Genomic DNA, 22,228 nt, shown 5'->3' on the forward strand with positions numbered 1-22,228 from the left:
CTCTTCTAAATTAGAAATTATTATATCAATAATTTACCCTTTAATAACCTATGCTCTTCCAACCTTTGTTTTCTGTTTAGCACGGGAAAACGTGATGGTTCTCACCCGTTTACAGAATAGGGCATTGAGATTTGTTTACGGTTTGAGGAAGTTTGACCACATAAGCGAGTGCAGATTAAGGTGATGTAAGTGGAGTGTTGCTCCCATTTTCAAACCGTTAAGCTGATTCATAAGGTTCTTCAGACGGAAAGGCCAGAATATCTTAGAAGAAAGCTGGTTTTTAGGCATGAGGTGAGTCAGCGCTGTACTCGGAAGGATGGTCTATTACACCTACCAAGGACAAGTTTAGAGACAGGGAAAAAGGCATTTAGACACTTTGGACCAAAAGAATATAATGCTCTGCCCACTGCAATAAAAAAAAACCCCAACCTCTTAACATTTAAGAAAAGTGTTGCAGGAATATTTATGTGATAAATCCTACTCGTAATCTTATTGTTGTGTGATCTATGTATAATGAATTTTGTATACTTTGACAGGAGTTGTCATGAAAAGCAGAGTTTGTACTTTGATGAACGCTCGACCAATAAAGACATTTTTATTTATTTATTTATCAGCAAAGTCGTATTTTTGGGGTTTTGTGTTAAACATTTGAAAACAGGAGTATATATTTAAATAAATGGTGGAGAATTGAGTTTTACTTGATCTTCTTTGTCAGCATAAGAATGCATTCATTCACTATTGACAGCACATTACTAAAAATTGATTATTATAAATCAATTCAATATAACGTTAACCTAATAAGTGTTTTTACAAACAGATGTTTGGTACTATTCTGTAATGACCTCACTGGACATGTCATATATAAAAAGAGTTATGTTTTATGTACTTAAAATTAGTCCACCGAATTAGTGATTGCGAACATTGTCAATCTGGTTCAGTGGCGTATCTTGAATGTTATTATAAATGACAATATCTTGCGCTACTAGAGGTGCTGCGGGCCGGAGACACATGTAATCTTGTTCTGTATTTGTATTTACTATCTGAACTCCTTATCAAGTACAAACGCAAAAGGTGCATACACCAACGTGTAAATTGCATGGAATATTGTTCGTGTTATAGATATCAGTAAGTTATGATAAGAAAAGTTTCTCTACGTTTAGAAAAATCCAATCCTACATTATTTCTGATATACTGTACAGAATAGGAGAGGGACCGACTAAAATTTTATTCTTTCATACCATGTGAACTGAGTTCATGAATTATTTTATCATGTACACGTAAAACTTTGAAAATCAAGTAAAAATTATAAAGGTGGGCTGTGAACTATTGATGTATTAATCTGTCTGTGTAATAAGGATATTGCAATACGCCAAAATACTCATCGATGAATAATGTCGCAAAGAAGCGTAAACGTAATGTGTAAGCGTAGACCGTTTAAAACACTATCTGAAGAACACGGTGTAAGTACGTGCTGGTGTGGGCATTATTTAAGCCACTTCACAATAAACGGAGGCGAGTCATTTTAGACCTATGACGACCACTCATTGTCAGACAAAGACCACATACGTTTAATTTTTAAATTATTAGAAGGCAGTGAAAAGTTATGTAACAGGGTGGACCACATTTTCTAAACTAGCAGATACGCTGTATTTGACCATTATAAAGTACGAGAAGTAGAAGAAAATTCCGAAGTCACCTGAAGCGAAACAGTTAACCTGAGTATAAATTGTTTTTAACTTTCTTAACAGGCTAATTTAATCTATTCTAGTGCTTGTAGTTCAACATTAAGCTAAACTACAGAGGTGCTGATTTTAACAATGACCGCCTATGGGGCCATTAATAAAATTGTCGCATTTATTTTTTCTACTTACGGTATCCAACTTAACTAATTTACAAACTCTTTTGGTCTATTTTCCTCTTGCGTATGGTGTATTGAGAGACTGATAGCCAGGATACAACTACGTACGAACAATTACAAAACGGGCTTGATTTAAATATCGTATACCCGGGCGTAGCTTGTGTAATGCCAGACAGAATCCATCAATTAATAAACTCGGTTTCCTATAGTCTACTGCAATATTGATCTAATAAATAATTACAAAGTTTTCTTGTTATGTTTTTTCAGTTATATGTGGTGGAGGTTATTGGATTCGGCTTTGATCTACATTTTCAATTCTGTGTGATGGAGTAGTTGCAATATTAACCTAATAAATATTTTCCTTGGTCCATTTTTTATATGGTGTGTCCCGGATTGATTACAAATTTGGCTTTGTTTATTTTGTTTTGTTTTATATATACGCCAAGTGTAATGCCAGATTGTTTGCAAATTCAGCCTCATCTATATTTTTATTCTCTATGTTGATGCACTTCTATATTAATCTAATAAATGATTAATAATTCGGCATGGTCTGTTTAGCTAAGGTGTACTTCCATACTGATATAATAAACGGCTTAGTCTATTTTTATATTCTCCATGGTATACTGCCATATTGATATTTTAATAAATGATTTAAAATTCAGCTTGATTTTTATTATTATTTATAGTGTAATACGAGCAGGAAGTTTGCTTCTAAATTTTATTCTTCACTTTAAAACATTAAAAACGAGACACCGTACAAAGGTTGTTTAAAAAACCACATTTTCTTATAATCAAATTTAGAGCACATCGTAGTTTTATCTCGATATTTACTAACAGATTATTAGAAGTGAAGTACAGTAATGTAAAGAAATATTTCATGTAATGCTCGGTCGAGGGCGTCAACATCCGTACCAGGAACAGTGTGGCCGTGTCAGCAGTACATGCGGTAGCGTAGATAAACTGAGCTGGTCTCCAAGAATCATAACTGACTGTCAGCAGTACATGCGGTAGCGTAGATAAACTGACCTGGTCTCCAAGACTCATCACTGACTGTCAGTAGTACATGCGGTAGCGTAGATAAACTGAGCTGATCTCCAAGACTCATCACTGACTGTCAGTAGTACATGCGGTAGCGTAGATAAACTGAGCTGATCTCCAAGACTCATCGCTGACTGTCAGCAGTACATGCGGTAGCGTAGATAAACTGAGCTGATCTCCAAGACTCATCGCTGACTGTCAGCAGTACATGCTGTAGCGTAGATAAACTGAGCTGATCTCCAAGACTCATCACTGACTGTCAGCAGTACATGCGGTAGCGTAGATAAACTGAGCTGATCTCCAAGACTCATCGGTGACTGTCAGCAGTACACGCGGTAGCGTAGATAAACTGAGCTGATCTCCAAGACTCATCGCTGACTGTCAGCAGTACATGCTGTAGCGTAGATAAACTGAGCTGATCTCCAAGACTCATCACTGACTGTCAGCAGTACATGCGGTAGCGTAGATAAACTGAGCTGATCTCCAAGACTCATCGCTGACTGTCAGCAGTACATGCGGTAGCGTAGATAAACTGAGCTGATCTCCAAGACTCATCGCTGACTGTCAGCAGTACATGCGGTAGCGTAGATAAACTGAGCTGATCTCCAAGACTCATCACTGACTGTCAGCAGTACATGCGGTAGCGTAGATAAACTGAGCTGATCTCCAAGACTCATCACTGACTCTCACCGTCGCAATCGCAGCGATGTTGTATCAGTGAAGTGGCATCAAGTGTTCTTATCTTACTATGACTAAGTTTATAGCGAGAAATCAAACTTATTAATGTGAAGTACTGGGTGGGGAATCTAAGGAGACGCATCACTGCCCAGAATTTGTTTTTGATCGATGAATAATACGTAGCCTAATAATAGTGATATAGCCAAGACGTACAATCGGCCAAATTTTTCTGTAGAAATTAAAAATCTCACTTTCGTGGTTTATCTTCCAAACCTTTTATAATTTCCAGATATTTTATAGATAAAAAAACATTTTGGAATACTGCTTATTGAAGATATCATCAATTTATAAAAAATAAAATTTCAACCAACCACCCTGATAAGTTTACACAGCTCGAAACGCTTAGAAAGGGAGGTTCTTCTGTTCACATCACATGTAACATCCACCGTGAGGAACTACGTCGCCATCAAGCTCGGCGGCTGTTCAACATGGAATCGAGAGACATGGACTTCATTCCTGCCAAGCACCAGCTTTGTTTCATCGTCAAATAAAGTTCTATAATTTATTTTAAATTTAATTCTCAAATCCAAGACTATCGAAAAATGTCTTTCCATATGAAATACAATAATCGTCAAAAGTAAGCGGTCCCGACTCAGCCGAGGAATTTATATCATTGATATTCGCGCGGCTAGAAAGTGCAGGAACGAGCTGAGTAGATTAACAAAACCTTTTCAATAAAATATGTGTTTGGTGAATAATTAATGAATACAAACTATTATAATATGTTTACATACATGTGTTCTGTCAAAACTTATTATATTGTATTGTTCTACTATATTAATTTTCTATGGTTGTTTTGAGATTCTTAAATCCTTTATTCTGTTACTAAATTAACTGGGTTTTACTTTTCACTGAAATTTAATCATCTCATATACTTTAAATGTCAAATAGTATGTTTCCTGTTTCATTCTAATTCGAATTGAAATGGAGAAGTTTTAAAACCTGACAAATTTGATACTGACCTTGATGTTAAACTCCTTGAGCATTCATTCATACACAAGGGCAACAATTACAATATTAAAATATCTTTGTGCTGTTGTAATACTGAAGCATCATTCCAAAATTCAACTGATGTCTGTTCTCTACCTCATGCTCAAGTTGAACCTCCTTTATTCCGTAACCTGACTGAAAACGACCGATTGCTACTAAGTCTCGTAGAAAATCAGTAAATAATAACATATTCATTTGGAATGAAGTTGAAAAATTATTAGCAGATTAGAGTAATATAAGAAATTTGATCGCCATGGAGAGCTCAGACTCTTTTACTACTAATGAAAATCATAAAAGTTGAATGGTGATAGACTATTCTCAAACTATCAACCGCTTTACTCTCATAGATGCTCATCCTCTACCTAGCATAGAGCATGTTGTCTCTCAAGTATCAAAATATTCTGTTTAGCACCATGGATTTGCCTAGTGCTTAATCATTAAATTTCCATACGAGATGATGAAAAGAAATATACTGCTTTTGAAGCTGGCGGTAGGCTTTATCAGTTTACAAAAATTCCTTTGGGGTAACGAATGGTGTAGCTTGTTTCCAGAGAATGATCGACAGCATTATACAATCTGAAACTCTTGATGGAACCTTTGCATATTTGGGTGACATTACAGTGTGTGGCAATGATAAACATAAACATGGTAATAACCTAAATAAGTTCCTTGCTGCTATTAGACTATTAGACATAATCAGGACGGACTTAAACCACTATAAAATCTACCACTGCCTCCATATACAGCTTCGTTAAAAATAACTATTGGTATGCTATCGCATTGTTCTAAGTGAATATCGTACTATTCAGACAAAATTCGAAGTTTAATACAAACAAAAACATTTCTAGTTTCATCTCAGGCTGCCTCAGACTTCGAAAACTTGAAACAAGAAATAATTAATAAAATATAAGTTTTGAGATGTGATATAAACATATGATAGTTTGTATTAATTAATTATTCACCATATTCACCCCTCCTGGTAGGAAATAGTTTTATAGATATTTTGGAAGATGTATATTTCTTGTAGTTCGTGTTAAAGGCGGGTATTCAGAATTTTGAATTTGTTTAGTTGGTTTAAGGGGAATCAATGTTTTGTGACGGAGCGTATGAATTACTTGGTTTAGATGAATGAGGATGTGGTGCAAGATGACCACGATCCAGCGGAGAGCTACTAGTCAGTCACATCCATCATATATATATATATATATATATATATATATATATATATATATATATATATATATATATCCCGATTTGATATTTGTGATTCTTCAGAAATATTACTGTCTGGTTGGTCCACTACCAAAACAGATTGATCTGTGTTGTTACCTTTTGAAAGTACAACGGCTTTGTCTCCTTTTGGAGCTGCCTGTTTCAGAGAAACTGTCCCCTCATCTCCGTTTCTGAGACGTAGCTATATTTGCATAATTGGGATTTACATCTATTACCTCGACCTCGTCTATCAACGAATCGTACTTGTTTTTTCTTACATTTCTCTTTAAGAACATGTTCTGATTCAAGTGGCCAGGTTAGTAAAATTAGCCGTTTGAGGATTTCCTGGAATGAATAAACATTTGTTCATGCGGAGTCATATTTGACAGTGCATGGTAAAGACGTTATTAGAATGTAACGTAACTAGAATAGAATATAAGGAATCATTTAAGACATACTTCCATTAATTTATTCTTAAATTGCGACTTTTCAGTAACAGTGTAATAGCTTTCCAGAATAGCGCCTGTCAGTATGAATATAAGAGGGCATTCCAAATAAACAAAACAGGTCACTTAACTTTTCCATTACCGTGCTCGACGTTATTTCGGGGAATAGATAAGCAGAAGGAAAGGCGAGAAATCATCAACAATCATCAGTAAATATTTATTTTCGGAGTTTGTTGGAAATGGGCCTTTAAAAACTATGTTCAACCTTTCAAATGGAGCAGTTAATTAAATTAACACTGTTTCTTGGCGTTTCTAAAATCGAGGCTTTTTCTGCACAGATTAGGCATGGCTTTTCATCTTCTTTTTTCCTCCAAATAATAAGGCAGATTCCGACATCTTACCCAGTGGGCCATCCTAGTAATCCCAGGATGACAAAGTTGAGCTTGGGGTTAATACAGTTTGTTTTTTCTGTTGACCCGCAAACTCTGGACAGTGTGTCATTTATCTAATTTTGTTTACCACGTCTGTAAACAATGTCGCATTTATAACAGGCAATTTCTAAGCGCCGTCTAAGTATCTTCTCATTTTTAATTTTACTAGAGTGACTATTGTGAAACATGAATTAGACAGATTTCTGGACAGTGATGAATCGGAAGTGACGACCAATCAGAAAGTGTCGCCACTTTCCCAAAACTTTTAACGAAAGACTAGCGTAAGCTTTTTTTCTACTGCAGAGTGTCATTGTTCATTTGACGTCAAGGTTCTTCAGATAAATGCAACTGGACGTCCATTCTGTGAAAGGCTAGCAGCAATGGAATGCTCAGATGCATATGTTTTAACGTCAGACAAAGTACTTTCATCTATAGCAGAAATGGTGTCCAATAAAGAGGCAGCCACATTACTATCGCAATTCGTACTCCCAAATTGTTGACTAATTTTATTTTCAACATTATATATACGTGTATATTCAATACTGCATCAGATTAGAATTTTTCTCTGGATGGCGGTTCACTTTGGAACTAATCCCAGGACTGTTAGATGGCTATAGTGAAACAGCTTTAAATTTTATGTCATAAGAACAGTGTTAGACCTTAAACACTTTAAGCGCTTATTTTTTAGTGCAGTCATTGAAACATTATTGCTCCGAATTTTTTTACTGTGAACCGAATTGCATAAAATTTTGGAATTAGGTTCATCTTACCCTTAACTTCAAAAGTGAAAATGATTTGAACTCCGCAACCACCCTGGGGGTGGTTGCCACCCCTTCTCGGGGGTGAATTTATTTTTTTCCAAATAACCTCGGATATCGATAGAAGGCCTAATTTTAAGCAAAAATACATCTATAACGTTTTTCGAAAAATCCAATACTTTTCAAGTTATTGGCAATTGAAAAATTCGCAATTTTTTTACGTTTTTCATCGGTTTTTTGCAAATATCTCCAAAAATTTACGTTTTATCGAAAATTGTATAAAGAATACAATTGTAGCAGGTACAACAATGAACCATTTGGTTTTTTTATAAAGTACTCTAAGTGTAATATTAAGCTAGATATTAAAAATCAAAGCCGTTTTTTATTTTGTCTGAAATTTAATCGATGTGGTGAGCAGATGCATTTTAGGCATTCTAATAAAAAAGAGTTTTATAGTGCTTGAAATAAGCTTTAAAAAGAACACTATTAAAAGTCTTTTGCACGTAAAATAAGTGAGCTGTATTGCAAATAAGAGGAGCATCTAATGTTTTTTCTTTTAAATCAATGGGTTTCATAAGTGCCATTTCCACCAAAATTAAAATTAATCGTGTTCCGCCTAGACTCTACTTTATTATGAAGATTTTGATAGATTTTATCAGTTTGGCTGCTTCAGGACATATATTTTTCAAAAAAGTCACGATTAAAAAAAGATTCAAATTTTTTTAAAAAACACCTTTTTCATAATATCTAAAAAATGACGACATATACGTATAAAAGTGTAGGGATGAAAAATGTAGGTATATTTCTGACAAACAATTTTGATTTTTAGATTTTTCTGTCAAACAAAAATTGACGGAAATATGATTGTTTAAAGAGCGCGTAGCAGCGCAATCACAGCCTCTCTTAAGCCCTTTAACCCTTCACCGTTTGAGAAAAAGGTTTTTTACTATATATTGCAATGAAGGATGTTGTAGCTCTTTTAATTACCTTTAAAATGGTTTTTTTTAATTGTGATAGCATGAAAATTGAAGGAGTTATGGTCAAAAAATTTATCATATTTTTTTCTGCTTAGTAACTGAAAATGTTGGACTGTGAATATTCGGAGCAATGTGAAAGTACGCAGTATAATAGAGATCCAAAACTATTGTAATGTGTATATATATATATACATAATATGGCTCATATATTTTGGAAACGTAGGCATGAATACATACCAACGTTCTTTTATGTATATATAACACATTTGAGTGAATTTTATAAAATTTTTAAATATATTATTCAATAAATGGCAATTTTTCACTCTAAATTAAATTATTTTGAAATATGTAATCATATATATTTACTGTTTTAATTTAGGGGTAGTTTTAAGGGTAGAAAAGCTTAAGAATATGATAATCATTTTCGAGAGTGTGGAATAATATTTAAATCCTTTTCATTTTATCAAAACAATTTTTTATCAAGAGGTAGATTTCAAGGGTTGAAAGGGGGTTAAAAATTTGATAATTATTATAGAGAATATAAAATATTACTTACTCTATACTTACATCTTTTTATGTCATACCAAAGTATTTTTTTGTGATTTTTTCAATTTAGGGGTTGTTTGCAAGGGTTGTAAGATTTTCAAGGGGTTGAAAATGATTTTAATATGAGGTAATTGTGTTAGAAAACACTTTACAATTTTACCACTTACTATTAAACATGTTTTGTAGCGATAAAATGGCTTTTTTCCATTAAGGGGTTGTTTACACCCCTTAAAAATAATAGGCGGAGTTCAGATCATTTTCACTTTTGAAGTTAAGGATAAGATGAGCCTAATTCCAAAATTTCATGCAAATCGGTTCACAGTAAAAAAATTCGGAGGTAAGACCGTATTTTTTCGCTTCAATGACTGCACTATTTGGTCGAAGAGTTATGGGTGGTGGTGTCCCATTTCAAAGATATGATCAACATGCATCGGAACGCTTTTTAGTGCTGCTGATCAAGTTTTGACTACAAGTGAGTATTTACGCTTTAGCCGGACTATCGTAGCCCCTGGACTTGGTACAATGTGGCAACGTTGTAGACCCATAGGCAACGGTGGCCAGTCGCTTCCGATACTAACATGAGACATATTCAGTGGCGTAATACATACCCCCGCAACCCCCGCAATGCGGGGGGGCGCGGCGTGTCAAGGGGCCGCCACACGAAGGAATGAAAAAAATAAAAAAAATTATACCGATTTTACCAAATTTCTTAAGGTTGAATATCACTATTTTCATTGTAATTCCTTATAATTTTTTTTGTATAAATGAGCTAGCGAGGAATATCGTAGGCCTATTATCATTTCTTGTTTTAGTTAAACGCCTTCAAAACTAAAGCAGGCAAACTATTTGCTGAACCGCCACGGAAGTGTATTTTAAGGCGCTTTAGGACCGTGTGTGAGCGTGGGGGTGTGCGGTGCGTGTACTGCCTTGTTTCATGTTGCGACTTGAATTACTCCCCTCCCTCCCTCCACACTACCAAGTACCAATTATTGTTAGGTAGTTCCTTCACAGTATACTGTGGTTCCTTGTCCACTCAGTCATATATTCATTACTCGTTACGTTTACTGCATTTTCGAAAGTTGTGATTTATTCAGTAGCCTACAACTGTTGGTGGCGGTGAAAAGTGTTTGCAAACTACACCTCTTTACAGGAAACTTATATTATGGGACGATGTACTAGAAAACTAAATCAATTAATTAAACAAAAATGTCTAAAAAACCTAGTGGTGCAGAATACCGAAAGCGGAAGAAGGAGGAGGAAGAAAAAGCAAAAAAACACCAAAAAATTGATCTATTTTTTAAATCTGACATATCTCTTAGTAAAAACAATGACAGTGTAAGGAAACAAATAACTTCCGGTTTAATTTGTGAGTGTAGTGAAATAAGTTCTGACCTACCTACCATCGAGACAGAAAATGGAACATCTACTCAGACCCCACCTGAATTCACAAATAACGAACCAGACGTGAGTCTAGACGTTAAGATAAATAATGATAGCTGTAGCTGTACCGTAGACATTGATAAAAACTGTGTTTTGCATATTGATACTAATGAAATCAGTCAACAACGTGGTGTTTTTAAAACTGACATTGGGCTCTACACTAATGACGGAGTATCCCTCTTAAAAGAAGAAGATAAAACTTTCATTTTGAATTCTGAACCATGTAGGCCCACAGGGCCTTTTCCTAAAGACTCGACAAACAATAGATCTTTTAGCAGTGATTTTTATTACAAAATTGCCAAAACGGGCCAAAAAACTAGAACGGTTTTTGGCTTTGTTATTCACCTTTATTAAATGGCGTATACTGTGAACCTTGTTGGTTGTTCGCTGACAGAACTGACCCTAAATTTAAAGATGCCTTGGTGTAAAGGTCTAATAAATGATTGGCAAGGTTTAAGCAAAAAAATTAAAGAACATGAAACATCTGTTATACACTTAAATTCATGTTTAGCATATAGTACCGTAAAAAATAGCCAAGATGCAAAATCACTTATTCAAAAGTATGAACCTGAAGTATTGTGAGATTCTCAAAAGACTTTTAGATGTGTAGTAATAACTATGGCTACTTGTAACTTAGCGTTCAGAGGCGCATCGGAATGAAAATATTGAAACAGTGGACACTACTTCTGGAAACTTTTTGAATATTATAGATTTGTTGTCACGATACGATCCTCTTCTAAAAAGTCACTTAGAAAAACGATCAAAGCAAAGTTAAGTATTTGTCTCCCAAAATCCAAAATGAAATGATCATGTTTGCGTCACAGCATGTTCTGGATGAAGTTGTAAGTGAAATCCAAGCAGCTCCTTTCTTCTCTCTGGTATTAGACACCACTCAAGACGTCTCAAAAAACTGATCAACTATCGATAGTAATACGACATGTGGCAGTCCAAAACTACGAAAAACTTGAAATTAAAGAATCATTCTTAGGGTTCATAGCTCTTACAGGCCAAAATTCGGAAAAAAATTACTAACGAGGTTTGTAATTTTTTTGGAAGAAGAAAACAACATTAAAATTGAAAAGTGTTAGAGGCCAGGGTTATGACGGGGCAGCCGTAATGAGTGGAAACTATTCTGGAATCCAATCTAGAATAAAGCAAAAAGTCGCCAAATGCAGAGTACGTGCATTTGTGCCTCGCATAATTTAAATTTGGTACTCAATGACTCAGTTACTGACATAACAGAAATGATTTTATTTTACGATTTGGTCAATCAAATTTACGTGTTTTTTCGGCGAAAGCCTGCCAAGATGGCAAGCTTTGAGAGAGAAATCTATGGAGCAAAGGGGGTCTATACTTAGCAAGACACTCAAAAAGATTGTGTCCGACCCGTTGGTCCATCTAGGTACGATTGTTTACTGGCCATAAAGTGTAACTTTGTTTCTGTCTTAAGCTGTTTGGACGAATATTATTCTGACTTCTAAAAGAATAAAGAGGTTTTAGAGGCAACTGGACTCAAAAAAACAAATGACGTGTTTTCAATTTGTATTGATGCTTACTTTCCAAAGTAAGGTTTTAGAGAGAATTAATATTACATCTAAAACACTACAAAAAGAGGATGTATCAATTGACGAAGCTACAGCCCTTCTTGGAAAGAGTATGACTGAACTAAAGAGAGCAAGAAATGAGTTTGAAGGTGTTGTTAAAGAAGCTGAAACGCTAGCCAGGGGATGGAATATTGAGTCTTCTCTGCGACTAAACGATGTAAAAAAGTAAAAAACTTTTTTGACGAACTGACCAACGATGTTGAATTTTCTAATCCATTGCAAGAATTCAAAGTAAAAGTATTTTTACAGGAGCTTGGATATAGTTATTGCTCAAATCTCCAGACGTTTTTGAGAGCATGGTCAGGATTAACGATCAGTTCATCTTTTTAACTCCAAAGTACCTCACAGAGAAAAGTGATGATGAAACTAATTTTTTCAGCCAGGAAGTTTTGTGAGAAGTTATGAGGAAGATGTTTCACACGGGTTGGAGACACAAATAGTGTGTTTCAGAAACATTGTTTCGGATGAAATTAAAAACAAGAGGATTGAAAAAAAGTTAAGGATTTAGCCTCATATTTAATGATAGAAAACGTGACTTTGTCAAGCAGCCTTCCTGATGTCTGCACAGCGATGATGATGTTCTTGACTCTCCCAGTTACGTCAGCGTCAGCGGAAAAGGTTCGTAATCACCAAAATATCATAAAAACCCGTACTAACTAAAATTAATTTTTGTGTTAAGAAGAGTTATTATACCCTTTAATTATATACTTGTATTATAACCTGAAAATGGCATATATGTTAACAACATAGTTTTTTAATCTTATATAAATTTTCAGGTCATTTTCTAAACTCAAGCTCATAAAGAATTATTTGAGAAACACTATGACCAATACCAGGCTGAGCGCTTTGGGAGTCTTGAGCATAGAACATGAACGGGCTCGTAGGATCAACTTGAAGATGTTAGCTGAAAAATATTTCAGTTTTAAGAAGAGGAGAGGGTTTAAATAAATGGAAATAATTAACATGTCTACAATTTTTTCTATTTTTATTTTAATGTTTGAGATAGTTTCATTAATAAATAATTATGATGAATAATTCATTTTAAAGTTTTCTTTTCCTTTTTGATCTTTTTACAAAATGTATAAAAATAAACATTGCACAGCACGGGACTATCAACTATTTACACAAATTTAAAGCCACTCTTAAAAAGTAAAGGTTTGTTTTCTATTACAATTTACCGTAAGTAGAGTGAACATCATGAGAATAAAGGTAGACCAGGGGAAGTAGGCTATAATTATAACGATGCGTGTAGGTCAGTAGGAGGAAGGGGGGGGGGGTGTTAGGAGCCGACAGGAGGGGCGCATTTCAGTACGCTGCGGGGGGGGCGCGACTCTGTCTAGTTACGCCACTGGACATATTGGTCTTATAATTGTAAACGATATTGTTTTAGATGAAAGTACGAGATGATGATGGATATATGCATTTTGGAGAGTAAATTTTTCTGATCATTTCCGTCTAAAAATTATTTTGGTCTGATAAGGTAGTACCTTAAATGCATAGTTCCTTTTTATTAAGATAGGTACTAATAACTTATTTTTATGTAAGTTCCCACTGTACCATAATATGCTGAGGAAAATTATTTTGATTTTCAGTCAGTTTCTGTTTGGCTTTAGATGAGTTGGGTGTGTATTAATATTAATACACATTCACTTATCAGTAATATTAATACTTGACATTAATATTAATTAACACCAGTGCAAAAAGCATTTTTGTCCTGCTTAAGTGACGTTTATAAATCATTTAGTAAATCACGCAGAATCGAGTTGCTACTACGTATCGCGGAAAGCTTAAAAAACAAATTGTATATTGTTTGTTGTCCAGAGCGATAAAGATGCAGCTGGGCGGAAGTGCCGCGCCCACCGTGCGGTATTTCCTGTATATAACTTCATTTACGCAAAAAGGCCAAGGAGCCATGTGTTGGGTAGGCCCTAAACCTAATTTAACAATAATGTACAATAAGTTCAAGATTTTATTTGGGATGATAGTAAAAATATCGCAGTATATAAAAAGGTCTGAGGAGTGCGTATTAAGTAGGTATAGGCCTATCTTTAAATTGAGTAATCTCCCACAATTCTACTTACCTTACTAAACTTCTTTAAAAGATAATCACAAAAACGTTAACATGTTTTCTATTTCAAGTTCATTTGTACTGGTTCGCAGTATGGGTTTTTATTTTAGACATTTTGACAAAAATATTTAGAAAATAGTTGTATCACAATAATTGTATTTATAATTCTCTACATTTAAAATAAATGAATATGAATTCTGTGATTTGATTTGGTGTTAAGTTTCAAAAGCAGTTAGGAAACGAATTTCCGCGTCGTCCAAAACCTGTACTCTTGTCCAAATGGCGTATTCAAATGACGATAATTCTTGGCTGAGCGTTAGCGGATCCTACTCCTCGAGGGGTTGATATCTCGAATACGAAATGACGTATGTAGACTTGAAATGTTGCATGAAGCTTCATTTCTGAATAGGCAACCTCTGACAGGAGTGTGTTTTTATTTATACCAACGTTGGGTTCCATGTCGCATTCACTCCATGGTATTTAGATGGGCATTTTTTACATTGCTCTTATGGGTAACCATATGAGATTTTAACATGTGACATATTAACACGTGTAGTCTAATTACCCCAACATCATCTTTTGGTGACTTGGTGTGTAGACTTTAATTATTTAACACTGCTGTGAAACCCAACTTAATAAACAAAATTTGAATGTATCATGTGACAAGATATCTCGTAAAATTTCATCTGTAGGCTTTAATTTTGCATGAAACTTTATTTATATATAGAAAAGAATAAGTTCTTTGAAAACCATCACTCAGTAGGTTGACACAATTTCTCTTTTGTCTGCTGGAGGGATGTAAAAATTTATTTTCAGTATGGTTGTCTGTCTGTCCATCTGTCCGCAAAACATCTCAAGAATGAAATGAGCTATACACTTGAAATGTTGCATACAACCTGAACGAAGTCTGTTACACAACACGTGATGTGGCGTACTCCTTATATTATATTGGAGCATGATTTATTATAAACTAATTGTTTGAACTCCTAATTCACATTATGGTACACTGTAAAACTGTGTAGTAAAATTCGTAATATTCCCAGAGTAATAAAAAGGCTAATAGGGAATTTGCCTCTTTTTTAATAAAAAATTAATTTATTTTGTTTTGTTGGCGTGCGTTTTTATTTCAAGTACTGTAATGATATAGAATTGCCAGAATCTTCAAAGTTTAAAACACCAAAATATTAAGTTAAAATGCAATAATGTTATTTTTGTTGTCAAAAAATAACTTTACATTAAAATCTCTATCACCATAAATACTTTACATAGTTATCTGATTCAAAAATAGATTACTACACCATAGTATGATATAAAAATAAGAGTCGACTCCTGAATTTGTATTAACAAATTGTTTCTACACCACTTTACAGAAAAAAAAGATCCATTAGTCTATTAGTTAACTCAAATATTTTCTATTTGAATTACTTAGTTTACTTTCGTAAAATTTACTACCTACAACGGTAAATTCAACGTTGCGTATATTCTATAACATAGGCTATTGTTGTAAAACTCGTTTAATTAGCACTATTTAACCCCTTACATAGTTTATAAAATAATGCATGTTATATTAAATCCGAATCAGATAAATATGAGGTCAATGTAACGCTATTAACGACGCTACCACGACTTGCCTATGAAAGGGAAAATAGCATACGCGCGCCACCTCACCCGCGCCGTCTAGCCAGATCGGGCAGTCACAGCTGTTGATTGATATAGCGATGGCGACTGGTGCTGACTCATTCTGCGCATGCGCATCATACATCTGGCGCTCCGTTGGTCCTTCTTCGGGCTAGGGCGGACGTAGTTTGGTTTCGTTGTACGTTGACTACCAGCTGCTGCAAGCGTTGTCACCGTGCCGTATTGAAATAGTGTTGTAGGTGTGGCCAGAGGCTCGAACTTAGTAGCTTTCTTTCAAAGGATCTGAAGTTATAGGTAAGTTTGCAAGTTGAAGTACTCTTTTATTATCCTGCTTACGAGTTTTTTCTTTACTTAAAGTAGGTGCAATCTAGAATTAATTAATATTAGTTGTATGTCAAGTCAAACGGGCGTGTACAAAATAGTGCACATAGCAAAAATGCTTTGTGTTGTAACGGACGAATAAATGTCTCTAAATTCATGAAGTTCGATTATTTTTAAGGAATTAGGTTGTTATAAGGTTTCATAAAATACATGACTTAATTAATAACGTATTTTCTCATTTAATTTAGATGCTTATTGTTGGCAAATGGTATACATTTTTAACATTTAAAAATACGGTTTTGCATTCCCTTCATGGTAGATAAATAATCTTTATTATCATTTACTATATAAAGTTGTACAGTTATGAGGTATTTAGCCAACACCTCGTTATAGAAATACATCTTGTTACTATGAAATAGGTTCTCTAACTGTAATTAAAATGTTTCACAATAGTTAGAATATGTTACTAAACAATCTTGAAATTACATTTAAACTATCAAATTGCTTATTCTGTTGTTTATGTTCAATGTTACTCCTTGAAACTTAATTTTAAGAGTGTTTCTTTATTGGTTTAAAACTATTTAATACACAACTTCAAAGATTTAATATTAACTTTTAAACAAGCTTTGGCATAAGTTAGTACACTAATTAGGCATAATACTTAAAGTAAACAAATAAGTAGTTACAAAAAAACTTTGAATCAAAATGCAATCAAACAAGAAATAGAAAAAATGAGTAGGAAACTCAGGAATGAAAGTCTATGAAATATATAACAAGTAAACTAATCAAAACTTAATCAACTAAAGATTGAAAATGTAAAACATGACAGATAAGGGAAAAACATTAACCCATGAACTGGTGGTCATTTTCCCCCATGATGGCAGGCCATTTTTTAGTGTTTCGTACTTGTACTTTTGTAAAAAATGCATTTATATTTTTAACGTACATGTGTAATAAATTATTATTTCTAGGGATTGTGGAGAAAGCCTAATTATGGTATAAAATATTAAGCTAAAAAAAACCTGTAATTATAGTTTGCTTAATTTGTTAATTTTTGAGAAGTGGTGGGACTGTGCCTTAAGTGTGATAATTAAACATATTAGAATCCAATTTATCCAAGGCACCCAATTTATCCTTCATTTTATCTGTTTCAATATATTAGTAGCCTATCTAGGTTCTCTTCAAGAAAAAATTAAATATATTGTAAAACCCCCAAGAAAGGCTAAATTTGTTAACTTACCAATTATTTTCATAAATTTACAAAAAATGTAATTCTTACACTAAATATTTCCAAAAAACACCCAAATTTAGAGAATTTTATAAGGTACATAATAATAATAAAACTAATAACCAAATTTTAATTGTTTAATTTTTTACAAGTGATTGGACGTACCTGGTGAAGTATATAGGCTATTAAATATTATAATCTGAGCTAGCCAATTTATTGCTGTTATCTAGTTTCAGACAATACAGAGCCAAATGGTGTCCAGGTTCTCTTGAAGAAAATTAAAAATATATTGTAAAACCCACAAATAGTAGACGAAAGGTTAAATTTGCTACTATGGGTACAATCATTTTCAAATATTAGCAAAAAAATTTTACACTAAATGTCTCCAAAATATACTAAAATATATAGGATTATATGCACTGCAAAAAATTAATAAGTTAATAATTATTGTCTGGTGTCCTCCAAATGTAGGCACATAGTTGTAAGTAAAGTGGTTACTAGAGCGACAGGTTTCATAAAATAAAAAGTTCCATCTTATGTAGTGTGGTGGTGTTGACTTTCTACTATATGAACTGTCAAAACGGATGAGTGTTGGATAGACGTTACAATGTCAACCGCTACTACAGAATTGATTAATAGCTTATACTGCCAGTTTAAGATAATAAATTGTAAAGATCGGGATTTAATTAAATGTTACGGTTTGCTCTAGTGTTGTTCAACTGTACACTGGCCACATAACATCATGTAGATTAATATTTTTGGTAAGGCTCTTTTTGACAGAAGTATTATCAAATCTACTTTCCTTTGTATAATAGTCACAAAAGAATTATGGAATTAATATTATCGGTTTTTCTAGAGGGTCTAGGTGTGGCTTATAGAGTCTATAGTACTTTTCTCAATTTTCACAAAGTGTTGCCATTTGAATGGCATTTTTCAGGCACCGGTTTTCTTATAGCCTACAAATTCACATTTCTCCACAATTACAATTTCACATTTTTCTTAAGTGATTGAGCCAATGTTCAAAAGAGTGGTTTAAAATAATGTACAGAGTTTGTATGGGCTAGGATATATAGTGAGTTATATTCATGGAAGAAATTATTCAGATAATCGTATATAATATTGTGTTGTTTTTAATTTGTTCAAGTTCAAAAATTGTTTAAAGTTGTGTAATTATGTAATATTTATGAGATCATTTACAAATGAGCTTAAATGCTGATGCATCTCAAACCTTATTTTATTTAGGATATAGACAAGTTGTAGTACCTACATGAAATCTTAGCCAAGAATGTTAGTTAGTAGGCTGGGATTGTACTCGAAGAGAGAGAGTGAAGCGTACTCAATAAAAATTGAGAGCTTTGCTCCCTCTTCACAATCCCAGTTTGTATTTATCACTTTGTACGCCAACATCTTGATCCGATTGATCGGACCACCAAAGTCGATACGCAAACTGCCAACAACCCATTGATAACTGTTTAAGAAAAAGTTATTTTTAACTTTAGTTACAAGCTTTTAAAGTTTGTTTTGACTGTTTTGTTTTGTTTTGAAGTAAATATGGTATATATTTAACGATTTTAAGTTTTGTAACACTAGTCAGAGAACTTGCTACTGAGTGGCTTGTTGACCAAGTGCCAGATACAGCTGGAAATGACCCCCTTGACAAATTGTCAGATAGCTACGAATGACACTGTTCTGTGTGTAGCAAATCAAGTAATGAACAAGGTGGCAAAAAAACAATTCATTGCAGAAATTGCAATAAAAGTGTTTACTCTACTAGTTACACATCTACCAGTTTTCTGTTGAATCAAATTTTGACATATACAGCTCATTTTTGAGTAAATTGATGTATACAGTAACACTATATGCTTTGCTCAATAAATAATTAAATTAAGAATAAACATTTAAAAAATGTCTGCAATATGTCAATTGCTTGCCAGTTGGAGGGTTAAAGTTCCAACAATTGTTACCAGAAAATATTATTGGTCACCTTGCTATATGGGCTGCCTGAAATGGATGAGATTGGTTAAAAATCCAAAACAAAGATACATGTACCTACATTAATAATACGTTAGACTAAAAAAGTTTTTAATTACCGGTACTTTTTATAATTGAATCTTGTAAAACACAATAGAATCAAATTATAAAGGAATGTAATTCACTCCTTTACCTTTGGGGAGACTTACTAAGTGGCCTACACTTGTTTTTAGATTGTTACTATGGAATTATTCGATCTATTATCCAAATACGATAATAGGTCGTAATAGATATATATGAATCTTAAAAAACAATAATTATAATAGATTAACAACAAGAATAATACATTACATTTTTTAATAATATAAATTTAACAATAATATTACTAAATAATAAATCCAATTATGAAATCACATTGATGTGAATACACATCAGAAATATGTTACAATATTTATAGATTGTGCGGATAGCAGTGAGTAACCGCTTTTGTGAAACCAAAGCCACATATCTAGAAATTTATCACGTAATTTCCTCATATTCATCGTCATTTCCAAATTCTCAACAAATTAGTTACTTTTTTCTGTTAATTGTTTACATGAAAAATGACTGTAACTAATAAGTAGGAATTATACGTTTTGTTAGATAAATTGTAATATGGAATTATTCATTCGAATAAAAACAATCAAACCATTTGATAAAACAACCGAATAAAGAGTGTATGTAGAGTGTAGATGTGTATTAAAGTCTCTCCTAACCTTTGCTATATTTAAGTAGTGATCCTACTTAAGTTACAATGATGAAGTCTAGCTTGTCTAAATTAGCTAATTACAGACAGATGGCTTATATGTGTGTTAAACAAGTTTCAGAAAATTAATAGTTTGATAGCAAATCAACTGAAAATGATTTAAAGTGTTACTACTTAAATTAGGAGGATGAATTGTACTTTGGTTACATTAACTACAAGGGCTGTTTTTTCTAACATCCGATCATGCTCTGAAACAGCCAGTTATTAAATGGTACGAAAAAAAACAGTGTCCATTAGTCAATAATACACAGCTTCACCTAACACCTCATTACCGAGTGTACATGACATTACAAAATGATTTAACAACATGTAAACATGGCTAATACGATTGATTCTCCTGCCAAGTGCAAAGTAATATTAGATTCTGGCAAACTGAAGGACCAAGTACTGCAGAAATTCGATGAAGCATGTCATGAGTAAGATATATAAACTGTATGGGAGATAGTCTGTGAATGGTGCAGACGGAAAAAAAAAGGAAAAGTGATGTTCATGAAGAAGGACGCAAGTTTGTCACAAAAGAAGTCCTTATTGCATGAATTGATCTGTAAGTTGAAGGCGTTGGGAGGTTTCTCATTAGTGAGTTATTGATGCATTTTCTGAAATTTAAAGATCAGCACTCTACACTTTAGTAAAAGAAAACCTAGAGTAGGCTACAAGGAACTGCTTGATGGGTTTCCAAGATGCTGTCCAATGACCTCAGAGCTTGACGAATGGCAGCGCCATTACTATTTATTATTCGTTATGAAGCTGATGGAACATTTTTTTGAAAAAAATTGTGACATGTTACATGTACTGTAATAGCAATAGGCATGTTTCTGTGCAGTTACATAAAAAAACAGTTAAGTTTGATTTAGCTTTTTGTGTTGCTGTAATAATGTTTGAACTTTATTTTGAACATTATTTGTGTATTTCATTCCAGGACATAAATAATAAAGTATTGTTTTTGGGTTTAACAAAAATGTTGGAACATGTATACAGGGTGAGGCAGACTACCCATCCGTGATATACAGCGGGGTGAACAGAGAAACCTACCTTCTTTGTTTGAACAAAAATGCCCATATTTTTACCACAAACAATTTAGAAAAATTATTTTTAACATCCAAAAATACCCCTAAATGGCACTTTAGGGTCAGAGGGGGGTGGTTAGGGGTAATTTTTTATAGATTTTAAAATGTAAATTTTTTGTAAATAAGGTTAGTTAGATAACATAATTGTTGGACCAAAATAGTTAGAACCTAGATAATTGTAGGAATAATAATTGCTTGCAGTATGTAACGAAGAAAAAATTTTAAAAAGATAAAAAAATGTATTCACTTAGAACCTATGGAAAATACAGGGAGTTCAAAATGCTGTATCAATAACTCGTAAAACGAGTAGTAATAAAACAAAATGTAGTGAAAATATGTATTTTTGTTGTCATTTCTTAACCATTCTAGATAAAGAAAGCCAAACTTAAAATAAAAAAATGTAATATAGTATTTAAGAGTGATGTTGATAGATTTAATGAGTCATATTTTGCTATTTGAATATTTTAGATTTAACAAGTTTCAAATATTGTAAATTTGAACTGTTTAAACATTTTAAAATTTACTGAAAAGTAACTTGAAAAATTTTGGATTCTGCTCAAATTTGTATTATGTAGCAGTATAAAAACTAAAAACCATACAACTTTAACATATTAGACCACTCAACCTCTACTCTCCCCTGATTATTTTCCTGAATTCTTTGGGATCAAAATATGGGAGTTTTCGTTAAAAAGACAAAAGTAGATTTCTTGGTTCAAATGCTATCCATAGTACCACCCATATATATGCCACCCGTTCGCCTCGTATATCTTAAAACCATAAAATCAAGATGTGGTTACATAAATGACATTTTGTATAATCTTTAGGCTTCTGAGCAATTAAAAATTGTAATACAATAAGTTAATCTTTCTTAATTCTTTGCTTACTACTATTAAGTATAAACTATAACTATTTTGTATGGAAGGTTTTGATCAGACCTTCAATAAATTATTTGCACCCTCGTGCCGTCTCAAGTTATATATTAAACATACTAATAACCTCATAACAATCAGTTAAATTTCTAATTAAAAGAGTGTAATCTTATTTTTTATGTTTTATCTTGGATTTTTTATTTTCAAACTACAGTATTTGTTA

The 22,228-nt window shown here is 33.3% G+C and overlaps 1 protein-coding gene across 3 annotated transcripts in view; it reads left to right on the forward strand.

The window, feature by feature from the left end:
- The first annotated feature begins 15,867 nt into the window (after positions 1–15,867).
- The window catches only part of LOC124360630 (thymosin beta-like), a 39,634-nt gene continuing 33,273 nt past the window's right edge, over positions 15,868–22,228 (forward strand). Inside the window, exon 1 of one of the 3 annotated variants that reach the window (XM_046814401.1) lies at positions 15,868–16,038. The gene's annotated coding sequence lies outside the window, so the exon portion shown is untranslated. The remainder of the gene's footprint in view (positions 16,039–22,228) is intronic. The other 2 variants (XM_046814399.1, XM_046814400.1) reach the window with 2 other exon arrangements.

This window comes from Homalodisca vitripennis, chromosome 4, assembly GCF_021130785.1.
Source record: "Homalodisca vitripennis isolate AUS2020 chromosome 4, UT_GWSS_2.1, whole genome shotgun sequence".
In the NCBI taxonomy this organism is placed as follows: Eukaryota; Metazoa; Arthropoda; class Insecta; order Hemiptera; family Cicadellidae; genus Homalodisca; species Homalodisca vitripennis.